General features: G+C 36.8%; 1 pseudogene; it reads right to left on the bottom strand.

The window, feature by feature from the left end:
* Window positions 1–348: 348 nt before the first annotated feature.
* On the bottom strand, window positions 349–11,334 carry LOC118838368 (annotated as a pseudogene).
* Window positions 11,335–18,582: the final 7,248 nt, after the last annotated feature.

The following is an 18,582-nucleotide window of genomic DNA, read 5'->3' as shown; positions in this document are numbered from 1 at the left end:
CTGAATTAATTTCTTCAAGTATTGACTGATTTGATCACTTTGCTGTCCAAGGGATTTTCAAAAGGCTTCTCCAGCACCAAGATTCAAAAGGATCAATTCTGTGGCTCTCAGCTTTCCTTATAGTCCAATTCTCACAGCCATGCATTGATATCAAAACAAAATACACGGAGAGATTTAAATATATAGATGTTTGTCAACAAAGTCATGTCGCTGATTTTTAAAATGCTGTCCAGATTTGCCATAGCTTTCTTTCCAATGATCAAGTGCCTGTTGATTTCAGGGCTGCAGTCACCATCTGCAGTGCTCTTTGAGCCCAAGAATATAAAACCTGGCACTGTTCTTATTTCGTCAACCTCTATTTACCAGGAAGTGATGGGACCAGTTGCCAAGATCAAGTTTTTTGGATGCTAATTTTAAGGCAGCTTTTACACCCTCTTCTTTCACTCTCATGAGGCTTAATTCTTCCTTACTTTTTGCCATCAAAATGGCATCATCTGCATATCTAAGATTGTTAATAGTTATCCCAGAAACCTTAATTCCAGCTGTCAGTTCATCTAGATGGTCCAGCATTTCATGTGATGTACTCTGTGTATGTTAGATAAATAAGCTGACAATATGCTATTTTGTTGTACTCCTTTTCTAAACTTAAACCAATCATTTGCTCAATGTTCAGTTCTAATTGTGGCTTCTTGGCCTGAAGATGTTGTAGCATTCCCATCTCTTTGAGGACTTCCCACATTTTAATGTATTCTGCACAATCAAATGTTTTATCAATGTAGTCAATGGAGCAGAAATAGATTTTTTCCCCTGGAACTCCCTGGTATTCTCCATAATACAGTGAATCTTGGAAATTTGGGCTACAATTCCTCTGCCTCTTTGAAAACCAATCTACTCTTCTGCTAATTCTTGATTCATATATTTGCTGAAGCCCAGGTTGCAGAAACTTAAGTATAACCTTGGTGGTGTGTGAAATAAGTGTTTGGTAATTTGAACATTCCTTGGCATTGCTTTTCTTTAGGATGTAAACTGATCCTTTCCAATCCATTGTCCATTGTTGAGTTTTCCAAACTTGCTGGCATATTGAATGCAACACCTTACAAGCATCATTTTTTTTAGAATTTTAAATATTTCACCTGGAATGCTATCACCTCCACTAGCCTTATTGTTAGTGATACTTCCTAAGAATACTTGACTTCATTCTCCAGTTTGGCTCTAGATCAGTAACCACACCATCATGGTTATTAGTAATGTTAAGATCTTTCCTGAATGTTTCTCCATATTCTTCCCACCTCTTCTTAATCTCTTCTACTCCTGTTTTGTTTCAAATACATCTTAGGTGTTTTAATTTATGATGTCTTGACTTGTGGTATGAAAGTTTTTATTTGTTTGATTGCTAATATTTTTAGAGAGTCCAATTATTCACAAATTATCACTTCTTAACGTGCTTTGAAGGTGATCTGTGTATGTTTATGTGTGGATATACATATTTATATGGGCAGCTAGGTCCACAGTGAATAGAGTGTTGGGCATGGAGTCAGGAAGACTCATCTTCCTGAGTTCAAATCTGGCCTCAGACACTAACAAGCTATGTGACCCAGGGCAAGTGACTTAACCACTTTGCCTCAGTTTCTTGATCTGGAAAAAGACATGAAGAAGGAAATTGCAAACCACTCCAATGTCTTTGCCAAGAAAACCCGAAATAGGCTCCTGAAGAGTCAGACACAAATGAAACAAGCGAACCACACATTATTACTTATATGAATGCATATGTGTCTGTATGTATATGCATACAAAACTTGAAATGCCTATAGGATACCCAGTTTGAAATGTTCAGTAGAGTGGTTGGGCTGATAAGACCATCAAGTGAGGGAATGTAGAGAGAGAGAGAAGAGAAGAGGGCAAGGGACTGAACTTTGAATTATACTCTCTTTAGTAGATGCTAAGTTCCTTCTAGGAAGAAATAATTATAAAAATGGTTAGGTTGTTGTTTTTGTTATTATTCTCAAAATTACTCAGTGCCAATGTACTATTTATAGAACAGAGTGCAGCAGAAATGCATTAGAAGGGGGACAGAGCCAAGATGGCAGCATGAAAACAGGGACATGCTTGCACTCTCCCACAAATCCCTCCAAATACCTGTGAACAGTGACTCTAAACAAATTCTAGAGCTATAGAACCCACAAAATGATAGCGTGAAACAAGTCTCTAGCCCAATATGGCCTGGATGGTCGCTGGGGAGGGTTGATTACACCATGCTGGGAGCAGAGCGCAGCCCAGCATGGGCCTCGTTGGAAGAGACCAGGCTGGAGTAGACCTGATGCAGCAGGTCTCAAGGCACTGAATCACTGGCAGCTGTGGCAATTTCCAGACTTCTCAACCCACAAATGCCAAAGACAACTGAGCAGGTCATTGGGAAAACTGTTGGACCAGGGTGAGAGAAGTGCCTGGTCCAGCCACAGCCCTAGGGTAGTAGAGGTGGCTGTGGCGGCAGCAGCAGCAGCAGCAGCAGCAGGGGCTGCTTCCACAGCTCCAGGCCCACAGATGGTGAGGGGAATCAAGCAGCTGATCAGAGCAGAAGAGCAGGGATCACTTTGCTGTAGCTGAGACAGAATTCTCTTGTTCTACCCTGCCTGGATTTAGGTCACATTCTGGGTTGGCGGGCCATGAGGCTGGAGGAGCACTGGTATTGCAGAGCTTGTGGTAGATGTGGAAAGGGAGTCCTCCTGGTAGTTACACAGCAGAAATGAGTGCTTGAGATCTCTCAAAGAACAGAGCACAGGCTATATATATATATATATATATATATATATATATATATACAGAGAGAGAGAGAGGGAGAGAGAGAGAGAGAGGGAGAGAGAGAGAGAGAGAGAGAGAGAGAGAGAGGGAGAGAAAGAGAGAGAGAGAGAGATGGCACAGGGTGAGTTGAATATGAAAGGGTGATATCTAAAAAATAAAATGAAGAGGTGAGAGAGGAATATATTGGGAGAAGGAGAAAGGTAGAAGTAGAATGGAGTAAATTATGTCACATAAAAGTGGTGAGGAAAAGCTGTTGTCATGGAAGGGAAGAGGGGATAAGGAATGAGTGAATACTGGTCTCATCAGATTTGGCTTAAGGAGGGAATAACATACACACTCAATTGGGCATCTTACCCTACAGGAAAGTAGGGGGGAAGGGGATAAAGGAGGGATGATAGAAGGGAGGACAGATTCAGGGGAGCAGATAGTCAAAAGCAAACACTTTTGAACAGGGACAGGGTCAAAGGAGAAAATTGAATAAAGGGGGACAGGATAGGATGGAAGGAAATATAGTTAGTCTTTCACAACATGACTATTATGGAAGTGTTTTGCATAATGATACCTGTATAATTTATATTGAATTGCTTGCCTTCTCAAGGAGGGTGGGTGGGGAGGGAAGAAGGGAGAGAATTTGAAACTCAAAGTTCTAAAAACAAATGTTAAAAAAGTTGTTTTTACAGGCAATTGGGAAATAAGATATACAGGCAATGGGGTTTAGAAATCTATCTTGCCCTTCAAGAACATAAGAGGAAAGGGGATGGGGGGGGAGGAAGGTGATAGAAGAGAGGACAGATTGGGAAAAGGGGCAATCAAAATACTTGGGGTGGGGGGAGGGTAGAGATGGGGAGAAAATTTGTAACTCAAAATCATGGGGAAATGAATGTTGAAAACTAAAAATAAATTTTAAAAAATTAATTTAAAAAATTGAAAAAAAGAAATGCATTAGAATTTACTGCATCTTTATCTAGTTTTTTCCAAAACAAAAATACTAAAATTTCAGAGGTGAAAAAAAGAAAGGATAAAGTCAAATTAAAACATCTTTCTTGATAGTGATATATGCGTGGAGAAGTGCGAGATACAAGTCTCCTATGCATGGTTTAAATACTCCATATGTATTCCATGATTCTTCTCATTCATATTAATAAAATTAGCTTTAAATTGGCATATGGAAATACTTTTGAAGTTCTGGTGATTATCTCCCAGCTGCTAATGTCTTCTATGAATTTTCTATCTTTTTTTTTTTAAAACAAAATGTGTGAATGTTGTCTATTCTGGCTGGACTATGAGCTTTCTAAGGGAATGACCTTCTTTACTTTTGCCTTTGTATCCCCAAAATTGGACAGTATGCATAATACATAGTACATGTTTAATAAATGCTTTTGGCTGATAGGTTGGGCATAATTGACACTAAAGTGGAAATTTTCATGTTTGCTTTGGTTTTCCCCAGTTCTTTGCTTCAAATATCAAATTTAGTCTGGTGCGTATTCACAGAATCCTAACTAGGTGGACCTTGGGGCCTTGAATTTACTTCCAGATATCAGATGAGAAATTCTGGAAGGGCCCATTACTTGTTGGAGCCAAGAAAATGATAAATTTATTCTATAGAAAGCAATAAAAATAACTTCTCAAACCAATTGAGTTTGGAAATATGCATATGCATGTACTCATAGGATACATGTTTCCTTATACATGAATACATATGTGTATGTTTGTGCATAGAGATAATTTGAATCTATGGGTGCAGAATAATATTCCACTGAACTACAGATTATCTTCAATTTCATTCATTCATTCAAACTCATGAGCATTTTCTAAATTTCAATACCACCTCCAATTTAATGTGGCCAGAACTGAATTCATCATTGTCCCTCCCTGATCCCCTTTTCTCCCCCATACCCTCCCTTCAGGTTCCTCCAAACTTCCCTGCTTTTTTGAGGTCCTCCTACTTTCCCACGTTAATAACCTCAGTGTCATCTTCAGCTCTTACTCCTCTTCCTCCACCACAATCAGCTTCCTATTCTATCATTTTGACCTCTATAGTATTTTTCATATATTTCTCTTCTTCGACTTCATTATTTTGTCACTACCATATGTTGGGACACCATCAAATCTCACCCTGATCCCTGGGAGATTTTGGTCCCTCTGCCACTAGCTTTTCCATTCTCTAATCCATCCTTATTCATGAGGCAGCCAAAGCAAACTCGCTAAGGCACAGATCTGATCATTTTATTTCCCTGCTAAAATCTATTGGTAGCTAACATTCACGCTAAGACAAAATACAAATCCTTTAGCTTAGAATTTCATGGTTTGGCTGCAACCTACCAACTTTACTTTCTAGCCTTATTCCACGTTGCTCTTTTGTATATGGTCTACATTCTAGCCACACTGGACTACTAGCTCTTCTCAGAAATTAGTCACCTGCTGCTTCTGTGTATTACTTCCACAAGTATTCATCCAGCCTTGGAATGTGCTACCTCTTCATCTTAGATTTTTAGCATCCCCTCTCTCCTTCATTATAAGCCCAAGTTTCACCTCTTATGGTGCTATGTTGAAATTTGAATCAACCAGATCTAAGTTTAAATACTACCTGGATTTATACTCTTCCTGGGTTCAAATTCTACCTCTATCACTTACCAGCTATGTGATTTTGGGCAAGTCACTTAACATCTTTAGAGCTATTTTCCTATAAGTGAAATGAGGGGGTTGGACTCAATGGTCTTTAAAGTCCCTTCCAACTGTTAAATATATGACCCTATGATAATACCAAATTCCTCTACCTCATAGCTATTAATGATTCCCCCTCCCCTTCAGATATACTTAGGTTTCTTATTTTATATATCCATCTCCCCTACTCTGCTACATGCCATATTTTGTACTATAGTTGTCTGCAGTCATGTTGTATCTTCCCAGAAGAAAGCAAGCCATCTGAGGGTAGGGTCCATTTTGTGTTTTGTCTTTCTGTCCTCGGTATCTTTTGTCACCAATCCCACAGTGAAACAGAAGTAATAGATGCTAAATAGATACTTTCAAATTGAATTGAATTTTTAAAAAAAATATGGAAATACAAAGCTATCAATTAATAGCTCTTTTCTGTAGTCTTGAAGAATAAAAATCTGCTATTTCCCCTACTCCCCAAAACTAGCTCCAGAGGCCCAACTTAACCCATCAGATCCTCTGACTGACCTATTCCTTTCCTTTTATGCAATTCAAGCCTTATATATCTCTATGGTGTGTTTGTGTTAAGTGTCACTGAATAAAGAACACAATTGACTTCACTGTTCTTACCCTAAAGTAGATGTCTACACTGCATCTCTTGATCACATCATGTTTTGCTAACATCCAAAAGACCAAGATAACAAATATAATACACTCTTCACCTTTAAAAATAACTAAAGTAAATCTAATCACAATAGTCATGAAATGTTTCCTTTTGTAGATAAACTGGCATAAGTGAAAAAGACTGCATTTGAAGTCAGAATATCTTGGTTCATATCCAAGCTCTGTGATTTACTATTTATATAAACTTACACAGGTAACTTTGCTACTCTGACCTCAGCTTCCTCATTTTTAAAGTGAATGAGTTGACCTACATAATGTGTAAGAGCCCTTTCAACTCTAAATATTATGATCCTGTGATAAATTCATGAAAACTATACTTTCAGGTAGATATGTGTGATTGGGAAAATTGGGATTAAGTTGCGAGTTGCTAAGACTGGTCACAGATTAGAAATTATGTTAAGTATTCAAATCTCCATCCAAGTTATATTTCGTGTCTACCACTCAGGCTTATAGTATTTTAATGTTAAATTGTTGGATTTAGTTATTTGAAACTTCTACTATTAATATATGAAGTCATTCTCATAACAGGTTATATATTTCTTATCTCTACTCCAAATATTTTTTAGACTTTTCAGTATGTAAGAATTCAGTTTGAAAAATATTATAGGATTTCTGTACACATGTATAATATACATATGTATGTAAAACAATAAATTAAAGGTATATTTATAACTTCGGTGAGCCGTTTGTCTCTATTATATTAAACTTTTCCATGTTGTGAGGTTCAGCTGTTCCCATATATCAATGTCCAATTTAATAGAACCAATCACCGAATCTAAGTTTGCTTTAATTAGATATTTAAAGGCTGGTTTTCCTATTCATGATTTTTTGTTATTCAAATATACTACATATAGCAGGACGAAACCATCTTAAGATTTTTTAAGGTGATATATTTCAACAGAGACAAACTAGAGGGGAAATGGCCATTTGCCTTTTTTAGAGCCACAGGATATGTTATAATAACAATTCATATTCTTGCAGCTCTTGAAGGTTTACAAAGTGCTTTTTTCTCAATAGCCCTTGAAGTGGCAGGTGATTATTACTACTGCCATTTTGCCTGTAAGGAAACTGTGTCCAGTAGGAGTTAAAGCATTTCTTGAAGTTCACAAAGCTAGGTCTCTAGACTCTCAAGACTAGTATTCATTCTGCCATAGCAAACCTTGCAATTCAAATGTTCACTAATTCGACAAGCATTTATTTAATTCCTACTATGTTTCAGATGTTGTGAGAGGCACTGGGAATACAAAGACAAAGTTGATCTCTTAATGGTAATGGGCATAGAAAATTAAATTTAAAAATATATAAAAGTAGTTTCTGGGGGGATTCCTAGCAACTGGTTTGGGGGGATCTGTGTAGGCTTTTTGTAAGAGATAAAACTTGAGTTCTGAATGAAGCTAGGGATTCTATGGGACAGAAGAAGAAATTTATTCTTGGCATATGGAACCATATACATGAAGGAACAGAGATTATAAATGAAATGTTGTATTAACAGAAAGCAAAAAGGCCTGTGGCTTTATTCTCCTTATCTGACCACTGTTTCTCAAACACCATTGTTGGATTCTTATCTATGTCATGTCCACTCCATATAGGTGTCTTCCAAGGCTCTGTCCTCATTTGGTGAACTACTCTACTCACAGAAATTCAATTATCATTTCTGAAAATGATTCCAAGACCTTTCTATCCAGTCCTAGTCTATCTCCAGAAGTTAGGTCTCATATCACCCACTGCCTTTTGGATATCTATATCTTGATATACCATAGGGTATCAAACTCAACATATCTAAAAGAGTGCTCATTATCCTTACCTAAAAACTCTCCCATCATTTCAACTTTGCTATTGCTTTCAAGGATATCACCATGCTGTAAGTGATAGAGGCTTGGTGTCATTCTCGATTCCTCCGTTCTACTAAACCCTTATGTCCAATTGGTTATCAAAACTTGTCATCTCTACTTTCACAAAATATGTACTTTTATCACATATGCACCATCTTAGTACAGGGCCTCATCACCTCTTTCATGGATCACTCTAATAGCCTTCTTTGTACGTTGAATCTCTCCCCACTCCAATCCATCTTCCACTCAGGTGGCGAAGTGATTTTCCTAAAACAGAAGTCTGATCATGTCACTTCTGTACACAATAAACTTTAGTCACTCTCTACTACATTTATAATCTTCCCCATATCAAATGTTTTTGTATTTTTATTATTTGCTACCCTCCATTCACTTTACCATGAAGTTACACTGGCATGTTTGCTATTCTTCACACATGACACTCCATCTCCTATCCTGTCCCTTTACACTGAGATTCGCTCAAGTCTGGAATGTTCTTATTCATAATCCCTACTTCTCTCCACCCCCAGTTTCCTTCAAGCCTCAGCCTAAGAGATATTTCCTCTTTGTCTCCTCCCTTAATACATTCCCTCTGAGATTACCTTACATACCCTCTGTGATTTCTGTTTATACTATATAAATCTTGTTTTGTCTCTTTTGAATTATAAATTTAATCCTCCATTAGATGATGAGTTTCTTAAAGGAAGGGGATTTTTTTTATTTCTTTCTATCCTTGATGCTTTGAATAATGCCTGGCACATAGTAAGTGCTTAACAAAAGATTGTTGACTATTGTCTCACTGAATATGTTTTGGAAGAAAGGAAGGAAGGAAGGAAGGAAGGAAGGAAGGAAGGAAGGAAGGAAGGAAGGAAGGAAGTGGGAGAGAGAGAAAGACACAGAGGGAGAGAGAAAAAGAGAAAGAGAGAGAGAGAGAGAGAGTGTTTCAGAGACGTAGACAGAGAGACAGAGAGACGGGGGAGAGAGAGAGATGGAGACAGACAGACAGACAGAGAGAGAGACAGATACAGAGACAGAGAGACAGACAGAGAGAGAGACTGAGGGAGGGAATATAATATACCATGGACCTGGAAAGGATTTTAAAATTAAATTGTGATGGTCTTTAAAAGCGAAATGGAGATGATTATTTTAGATCTTAAGGTATCCTTTAGTTTATTTTAACAATAGTTAATATTACCAAAAAGACACTTCCTATCTTCCCATACGAGTCATAGGATAAATAGACAAATGCTACAGATCCAGCAGCCAGTAGCACTATTTGAGGTGTTTTCTCCACCTTGGGAGTTGGTTCCAGCTCTTTCATCCTGGCTAGCAGTGCTTCTGCTATTCATTGTCACATCAGAAATGACCAAAGATGCAAATATCACATCAGCCTCATTCTCTTTCCTTGGAAAATCCATCCAACACACCTCATTTCTTTTCCAGTGACTTCTGATCAGTCTAGTTGTAAGATGGGCTTTCCTGCAGCTACCAATTTCACAAAAGCTACAGATATTAGCTGCACCTTCTACAGGAGACCACTCCTGGCCTAATATTTTGTAGTAACAACCTATATTCGAAGGATCTGGCAGGTCAGCAACTTTTGTGACCTTTATGTGACATGTGATATAGATCTGATCTCTGGTTTCTCTTGGAAACGTAAAAGCAAAAACATATGAACTGAAGGTTCTTTGTCTCGGACCTGGGGGAGATGAAGTCTCATACAACCATTTCTTTTTTTAACTGTTTTATTTGATTTATTTTAAATTTTTATTTTGTATTTTATTTTCCCCAGTTATATGTAAAAACAATTTTAACATTCATTTTTAAAACACTGAGTTCCAGATTCTACCCATTCCTACTTCCCAACCCACCCCTCACTTATATGGCAAGCAATTTGATATAGATTATACATGTGTAGTCCTGCAAAACATTTCCATAATAGTCATGTTGTGAAAGAAAGCATATACCAAAAACAAACAAAAAAAAACCTCAAGAAGATAAAGTTAAAAAAAAAAGAATGCTTAAATCTGTATTCAGACACCATCAGTTCTTTCTCTGGGGATGGATATCATTTTTCATCATAAGTCCTTCAGGGTTCTCTTGGATCATTGTATTGCTGAGAATAGCTAAGTCATTCAAAACTGATCATCTTAAAATATTGCTGTTACTTTGTACAAATACGTTTCACTTTGCATTGACTCATGTAAGTCTTTACAGGTTGTCTGTTTTTTGTTTTTTTTTTTTTTCTGAGAGCACCCTGCTCATCATTTCTTAAATTACAAAAGTATTCCACCATAACCATATGCAACAATTTGTTCAACCACTCCCCAAATGATAGACATTCCCTCTATTTTCAATTCTTTGGCACCAGAAAAGGGCAGTTATAAATATTTTTGTATATATAGCTCATTTTCCTTTTTTTGTTACTAATCTCCTTTGGAATACAGACCTAATAGGGGTATTTCTGGGTGAAAAGATATGCGTATTTTTTTAATCCTTTGGGCATAGTTCCAAAGTACTCTACAGAATGGGTGAATCAGTTTACAACTCCACCAACAGTGCATTAATGTCTCATTTTTCCTACATCCCCTCCACCATTTGTCATTTTCTTTTCTGTCCTATTGGCCAATCTAATAGGTTTGAGAATGTACCTCAGAATTGTTTTAATTTGCATTTATCCAATCAATAGTGAGTTAGAGCATGTTTTCATATATCTATAGCTTTGATTACTTCATCTGAAAACTGTTCATATTCTTTATCAGTTATTAATTGGGGAATAGCTCTTATTTTTTATAAATTTGACTTAGTTCTCTATGTGTTTGAGAAATGAAGTCTTTACCAGAGAAACTTGCTTCGAATTTTTTTTCCACATTTACTGTAGCTATTTCTCTCCATGCTATTCCCCCTTGTTTATTCTATTCTCTCTCTCCTTTCACCTTGTCCCTCCTCAAAGTGTTTTCTTTCTGACTATCCCCTCCCTCAATATGCCTTCCCTTCTATTCCCAACTCCCTTTCTCTTATCCCCTTTCCCTCCTACTTTCCTATAGGGTAAGATAGATTTTTATACCCGAGTGTGTATGTTATTCCTTCTTTGATCCAATTCCGATGAGAGTAAAGTTCACTCACTCTCCCTCACTTTCCCCCTCTTCCTTTCCACTGTAAAAGGTTTTTTTTGGCCTCTTTTATGTAAGATAGTTTACCCCATTATATTTCTCCCTTTACGTTTTTCCCACTACATTCCTCTCCCACACCGTAATTTTTTTTTTGTTTTTAGATATCAACCCTTCATATTTAACTCACACCTGTGCCATCTGTCTATATATATATTCCTTATACCTGTCTTAATACTGAGAAAGTTCTTATGCATTATGAGTATCATCTTCCTACGTAAAAATGCAAACAGTTTAATCTTATTAAGTCCCTTATGGTTTCCCTTTCCTGTTTACCTTTTAATGTTTCTCTTGAGGTTTGTATTTGAAAGTCAATTTTTCCATTCAGCTCCATTCACCAAGAATGCTTGAAAGTTCTCTGTTTCATTGAATGTCAATTTTTCCCCTGAAGGATTATGCTCAGTTTTGCTGGGGAGGTGATTCTTGGTGGTAATGTGAGCTCCTTTGCCTTCTGGAATATCATATTCCAAGTGCTCAGATCCTTTAATGTAGAAGCTGCTAAACGTTGTGCTATCATGACTGTGGCTCCACCATAATTGAATTGTTTCTTTCTGGCTGCTTACAATATTTTTTCCTTGACCTGGGAACTCTGGAATTTGTCTATAATGTTCCTGGTGGGTTTCATTTTGGGATCTCTTTCAGAAGGTGTTTGGTGGATTCTTTCAATGACTATTTTGGCCTCTGGTTCTAGAATATCAGGGCAATTTTCCTTGATAATTTCTTGAAAGATGATTTCTAGGCTCTTTTTTTGATCATGGCTTCCAGGCAGTACAATAATTTTTTAATTATCTCTCCTGGATCTATTCTCCAGGTCAGTGGTTTTTCCAGTGAGATATTTCACATTGTCATCCATTTTTTCATTCTTTTGGTTCTGATTTCTCATAAAGTCACTAGCTTCCACTTGCTCCTTTCCAATTTTTAAGGCATTATTTTCTTCAGTGATATTTTGGACCTCTTTTTCCATTTGGTCAATTCCAGTTTTTAAGGTTTTTTGGTTTTTTGAACCTCTTCTACTCTTTGGCCTACTCTATTTTTAAGGTGTTATTTTATGAAGTATTTTTTGTGTTTCCTTTACCAGTCTGTTGACTCCTTTTTCATCATTTTCTTGCATCTCTATCATTTCTTTTCCCAATTTTTCCTCTACCTCTCTTAGTTGACTTTCAAAATCCTTTTTGAACTCTTCCATGGTTTGCATCCAATTTATATTTTTCTTTGAGTCTTTGGATGTAGGGTCTTTGACTGTAGACTTCTTCTGTATGTGTTTTGATCTTCCTTGTCACCATAGTAACTTTCTATAGTCAGAGGGTTTTCTTTTGCTGTTGTTCGCTCATTTTCCCTGACTACTACTTGACTTTTAACTCTTTGTCAAAGTAGCACTCTGCTTCCAGGGAGAACGGTGCACTGTCTGAGGCTTCAGGGGTTTTGTGTAGTTGTTTTCAGAGAGACTTCTAGGGACCTGTAAATTTTCATTTCTGTCAAGGTGATGTGATCTAATGAGAGGTGTTTACGACTCTCCTGGACTGTGCTGTGGTCTGTGAGTGACCATAAGTACTCTTTTCTCCCTTGGAACTGTGAGGAGGGTCCCGCCTCCACTGTAGTTTCAAACACTGGTGTGCTAGTGCTCTTTCTTGCCCTGATACTGCCATTCACATCTGTGACCCAGATCTAAGCATGGGCGAAGCAACAGAGTCCTGTTTCAATGCCAGTAAATAGAACCATTAGACCTCCCTTACTAGGCTTAGAGTTCCAGTTTAAAAATAGGCACACCACTATCAACGAAGAGTCTCAAAACCACATGACTTCCAGTGTTCACATTGGTTTGGATGGAAATAACATCCCCAAATTGATAGCTAGAAGAAGCCATCTTAGTACTCTAGTCATCAGTCATCAGCTGATTGTGAACTTCAGCCCTTTTTATGAAGACAGTGTAGGACTGAATGGAGTCCAGGCTCTTTACATAGCCTTGGTGATTACATTTACTCCTCCTTGGATAAGAGCCCTCCTAGAATCACAGCTGGACTATTTTTTCAGGATAACAGGTTGCTAGCAAGATTTGAGTTATACTATAGATTTATGTTACAAACCAGTAAGTCTGCGGTTACCTAAAGCATACTGCCACACTCATGAGGCCCTGCCTCAAAGACAACAGTATCATTTGATTCATGGAAGGCAGTGTTTTGGCAGGTGATACATTGTTTTGTTCGTTGTTTTTAATCTCAGAGTCAAGAGAAAAACGACTAAAGATTCTTGCAGGTGGTGGTGAGGGTGTGGAGTTAATATATTTTGGCATCAGTGTCCTAAGAATAACATATTTGTATAGTATTGTTCTTATAAGTAAGAACATACAATTTCTTTACATCCTGTTCAAAAGTTGTTGTGAAATGGATAGTTTGAATTTATAATCAAGTATTTGGACATAGATGTGCAAATATAGCTTAAATGAGTTCAGTTTTCTCCTCAAGCCCAGGGGTTTAGTAGTTTTGTGCCCTCATGAATATAACACACAGACATTACTATAATGGGAAAAAATTCTGGATACAAGGTCAGATATCTGAGTTCAAGTTTGTTTTATGCCATTACTGCTGCAGAACACTGGATGAGTCGCCTGAATTAGCTTCAGTTTCATCATATAATCGACGAGGGAGCTAAATTTGATAAACTCTAATGTTCTTTATAGTTTAAAATTCTGTGGTTCAAAGCTTTCTGCCAAGGTCTAGAACCTTAAAATGGCACAGATCATCTCAATTTGTAAAATATTTTGAGATTATTTTCCAATCAACAAGTATTTATTATGTGTACACAATGTTCCAGGCACCGTGCTAGGTGCTAGGGATACAAAGATGAAAGGGAAACAACCACTTCCCTCAAGGAGCTTATAAGTTGTATTGTATTTCCAACAGACTTAATGTAGTAAACAAAACTTCATAAGGTTCCAGGAAAAGTATGCTTATGCACGAGAAAGGTTATTCTGATAGCGGCATGAGAGATGGATTGAAGTGACAGTAGAGTGACAGTGAAAAGACCTGTAAGAGAACTATTGCAATAACTCAGGTAGGTGGTAATAAGGGCTTTACTAGGATGGTAAGAGGAATAAAAAGGAGGTGAAAGATACAAGAAATGTGCAGAGATGGAGTCTAGAAGAAATAGCTGACATGATTGAATGATAGAGATTGAATAATAAAAAATATTAAGCAACTAAAATAATGGATCAAATCTAACTTGGTGGAATTCAATTAAGTGCAAAGAATTATGGTTAGATGGGGTGGGGCAGTAAATCACAGGGATAGAGTGTGAAAAAAAAAAAGATTTAAGTGATTTAATGAACAGAAAGCTCAGTATGAATCAAAAAGTGTCACATAGTAAGAAAACAAACAAAAGACCTGAAGCTGTAGAATGAAATTAGACTTCATTAAAAGAGGGATATGATGTCCAGAATGAGACAGTTGATAGTCTCATTGTAGCCTGCCCTGGTGAAATCATGTCAGGGGTATCTTTTTTCCTAATCTGGGTAATTCGCTTTAATTGGCAAACTAGAGCACATTCAAAGATAGTAAGGGTATTAAAAAAACATACCATGTGAGGATTTGTTGAAGGGACTAGCCTAATGAAAAGTAGTAGATTTAATCAAATCAAGTCAGTGAGTCAACAAGCATTTAAGTGCTTACAATGCGTCAAGCACTGTGCTAGGTGCTGGGAATATTAATATAAGCAAAAAGAAAGATAGTCTGTGTGCTCCAGGAGCATACAATCCAAGAGAAGACAAGAACAAATAAAAAGAAATCTCAAAGGGGCAAGGAGAGGGGGCAGAAGTCTGAAGACTCAGGAGGAGTGTCTTGGTTTCATCCTTTAAATGAGGGTCTTGGGAGGAGCTGATTAATTTTAGGGAGGACAGAAGGGTTACAGAGATCTTACTTTGTGAGAAAACTCATATAGCATCATGGACAAAGAAGTCTAGAGAGCTAGAATTGGAGAAGCCTGATCGTTTTTGTTAAAATGGAAGTCCCATGAGGAACTGACCATTCTGAGGAAGGGGCCGCAGTAGCAGAGTGATTCTCCAGAGTGAGAAGGCTGCTGTGGCATGTTGCAGAAAGAAGCCTGGAGAGTCAGGAGTGGAGCCTGGAGATAAATGGAGAAGTGACTTAGGGCAGTGTTAGTTATTTGCTGGAATTGTGTCAAGAGAAAGAATTTTATGGATTTTAATTAAATTTTACTTTTTTCCCTCCTTCCCAACTACTCTCCCCATGGTAGGGAAGTAGGAGAAGAAGTGAAAAACAAAAGCCTTATAACAAATAGGCATTGTCAAAAAAATCCCATATTGGCTATGCCCCAAAATGCCTTCATCATCTTTTATAATATATTTAGGCCATTGACTTTCTGAAAGGCAGCAGTCTTCATCATGGGTCCTCCGGAATCATAGTCGATCTTTGCATTGATCGGAGATCTTTAAGACTTCTTTTTTTCATTTTTATAATGTTGTTTTTATGCTTATATTCATTTCAAATCAGTTAAAACGAGTATTCTCAGGTTCCTCTGAAATAGCTCCTTTTGTTTCTTATGTCACAGTAATATTTTATAACATTCATATAACAATTTAAGCTGCTCTCTGACTGATGAATATCCTCTTAATTTTCTGTTTTTTGGCCACTACAAAAAGATATTATAGGTGTTTCTGTACAATGTAGGATCATATCTCTTTTTTAATTTACTCTCTTTGGGATATAGGCCTAGCAGAGGTATCACTAGAACAATGAACATGCTCAATTTAACAAATTTTGAGGCATAGTTCTAAAGTGCTTTCTAGAATAGCTAGATGTAGTCATATTTCTATTGAAGGATATTAATGTTTCTGTTTTCCCATAGACTCTTCAGTATTTATTGTTTTCCTTTGTAACACTGTTGACATTGGCCATATTCAATCAGGGACAGGCCTTAAATTTCTCCCTGGGGTTTTTAGCATACTTTGAGGGGTTTTTAGTTGGCTCAACTTCAATAATCTTGAAGCCCTACTGCCTATATTCCATCATTAGATAGGTGGTGACCAGTGCCTCAGTACCATTTAACCAATTAGCATCAATTAGCTTTTATAAAGGAACAGTGACTTTCCAGATATAGCAAGGGGGAACATACAAATATTTCTTTTCCACACCTCAGGGGTATAATCCCCCTCATACCACATCAGTCTGAGGTTATGGGGTGAGGCTCACAATTTAACTCAACTCCTATATAGCATTTGTCTCACAGGTTTATGCCCAGATGTGACACAACTTTAGGGTAAATCCTTCCACTAGACTGCAGCCCTGAAAATCACCACTAAAGTTTACTTCTTGCCTCTCATACATCAGTATTAGATTGGATGAGAAAACCATCCATGGCTCTGACTCCCAGATTTCTGTGATTCGCTCTTCTTACATTCCAAAAATTCCATGATCAGAGAATATACTCCATTCAAAGGACACCATGAGCTATGGAGATCCAGAGAACTTTCTGAAACAGATGAGGGTAAGAGGTCATATTAAAAATTGACAAGGTTTTTAAAATGCCTTTATAGCCAAACAAGTAGCCTCCTCTTCAACATGTGATCAACCAACCAGAATCAGGTCTAGAAGACCCACAACTGCTCTATTCTCTCAAAGGCACTTCTTTTAGACACAATCAAGATTTTCTGAGAAACAATACACAGCATCCTTCATATGGAGACACTACCTGAGGTCCTTTGGGAATGCACCACAAGCCCATTATCCTTTACTTTTTTTAGCTTTGCCAATTTGTTGTGTGTGACACAAAATTCAAGAGTTACTTGAATTTTCATTTGTCTAATTATTACTTATGCAGATAATTTTTTAAATATGAGTATAGATAGATTTGTTTTTTTTTTCTCTTGAGAAGTGCCTCTTAATAGCCTTTGATCATGAAACTTTCTACAAATATTTTCCCCACTTGTCGATTTTGTTTTTATTCTTGATATCATTGGGTTTGTTTATGCAGAAACTTTAAATTTCATGTGGCTAAAATTGTCTGTTTTGCATTCTATAATCTTCTATATCCCTTACTTGGTTATGAGTTATTCCGTTTTCCAAAGCTCTTCAAATTTCTTTGTGATGTCACCCTTTATGGTGAAGTCACGTATCTATTTGGAGCTAATTATGGTATATGTTGTGAGTTACTTATCAGCTCCTAATTTCTGTGAAGCTATTTACCAGTTTTCCCAACAGCATTTTGTCAAACAGTAAGTTCTTACTCCAAACATTAGGCTATTATGTGCATTTGCTTCATTGTATTGGGTATCTAATATATTTCACTGGTTGACCTCTCTATGACTCAAGCAGTTTGAAAAAATATATAATTACTGCTTTGTAGTGACTTGATATTGCTAGGCTCTGTTTCTTTCCACTTTGTTTCTATTCTTCCCCTTGATATTCTTGATATTCTTTTCCTTCAGATGAATTTCATGATCATTTTTTGTCTAGTCCTATAAGGTAAAACTTTGTTGTTTTATTGATATGGAACTGAATAAGTAAAATAATTTATATTTCAATGTCATTTTCATTATATCATCTTAGCCTGCCTATGTCCAATTAACATGTATCCAGTTATCCAGGTCTGCCCTTTTGGTATAAAAAATGTTCTACAATTGTATTTACTTAGTTACACAGTTTCTGTATGTGACTTGAAAGGCTGACTCTCAAATATTGTATACATTCTGTAGTAATTTTAAATGTAATTTCCTTTTCAATGTTTTCAATTTTTTGGTAATATAAAGATTGGAATTTGATTTATTTTATATCCTACTAAATTTGCTACAATTGCTTCAATTAATTTTAGTTGATTCCTTAAGGTTCTCTTAAGCCATCATATCATTTATAAAAGATAATTTAGTGTCCTCTTTTCCAATACTTATTCCCTAAATTTCTTTTTTCACTTGTTTCATTCCTTATGGTTAGCATTTTTATCCATATGTAAAATATTAGAGGCAATAGAGAGAGTATGATTTTCATTTGTGGTAAAGCTACATCCATGTAATGACATACCATACTAAATACAGTTCAACTGTATACCTTGTCTGATGGATAGGGATAGGGATTGGCCTCTACCTCCGACTTCATTCTTAAAGACAATGTCCTCCTCAGGAACTAATGAAGCTCACCATCTTTGAGTCAACTCATCTTCCTAGAGAGTTGCCTAAAGCATGGAGAAGTTAGATAACTTGCACAGGAGTTTATGTTTAGTATGTGTTAGAAGTGAAACTTAAACACAGTTGTTATTTTTCTCTATTCACTAATCCACAGATAACTAAGCTTACATTATTGTTTATTTCATTTATGTTATTCTGAACTTAAGAAATAAAACAAGCATTTCCATAACATAGTAGAATAGAAAAACATAGATGTCCATGAAACTACAAATCTATCACGTACAACTTGCTGTTCCTTTTAAATATATAACAA

This window comes from Trichosurus vulpecula, chromosome 1, assembly GCF_011100635.1.
Source record: "Trichosurus vulpecula isolate mTriVul1 chromosome 1, mTriVul1.pri, whole genome shotgun sequence".
NCBI classification, from domain to species: domain Eukaryota; kingdom Metazoa; phylum Chordata; class Mammalia; order Diprotodontia; family Phalangeridae; genus Trichosurus; species Trichosurus vulpecula.
Note: the sequence above shows the minus strand (reverse complement) of the source record. Positions and strands in the feature narration are given on the sequence as shown.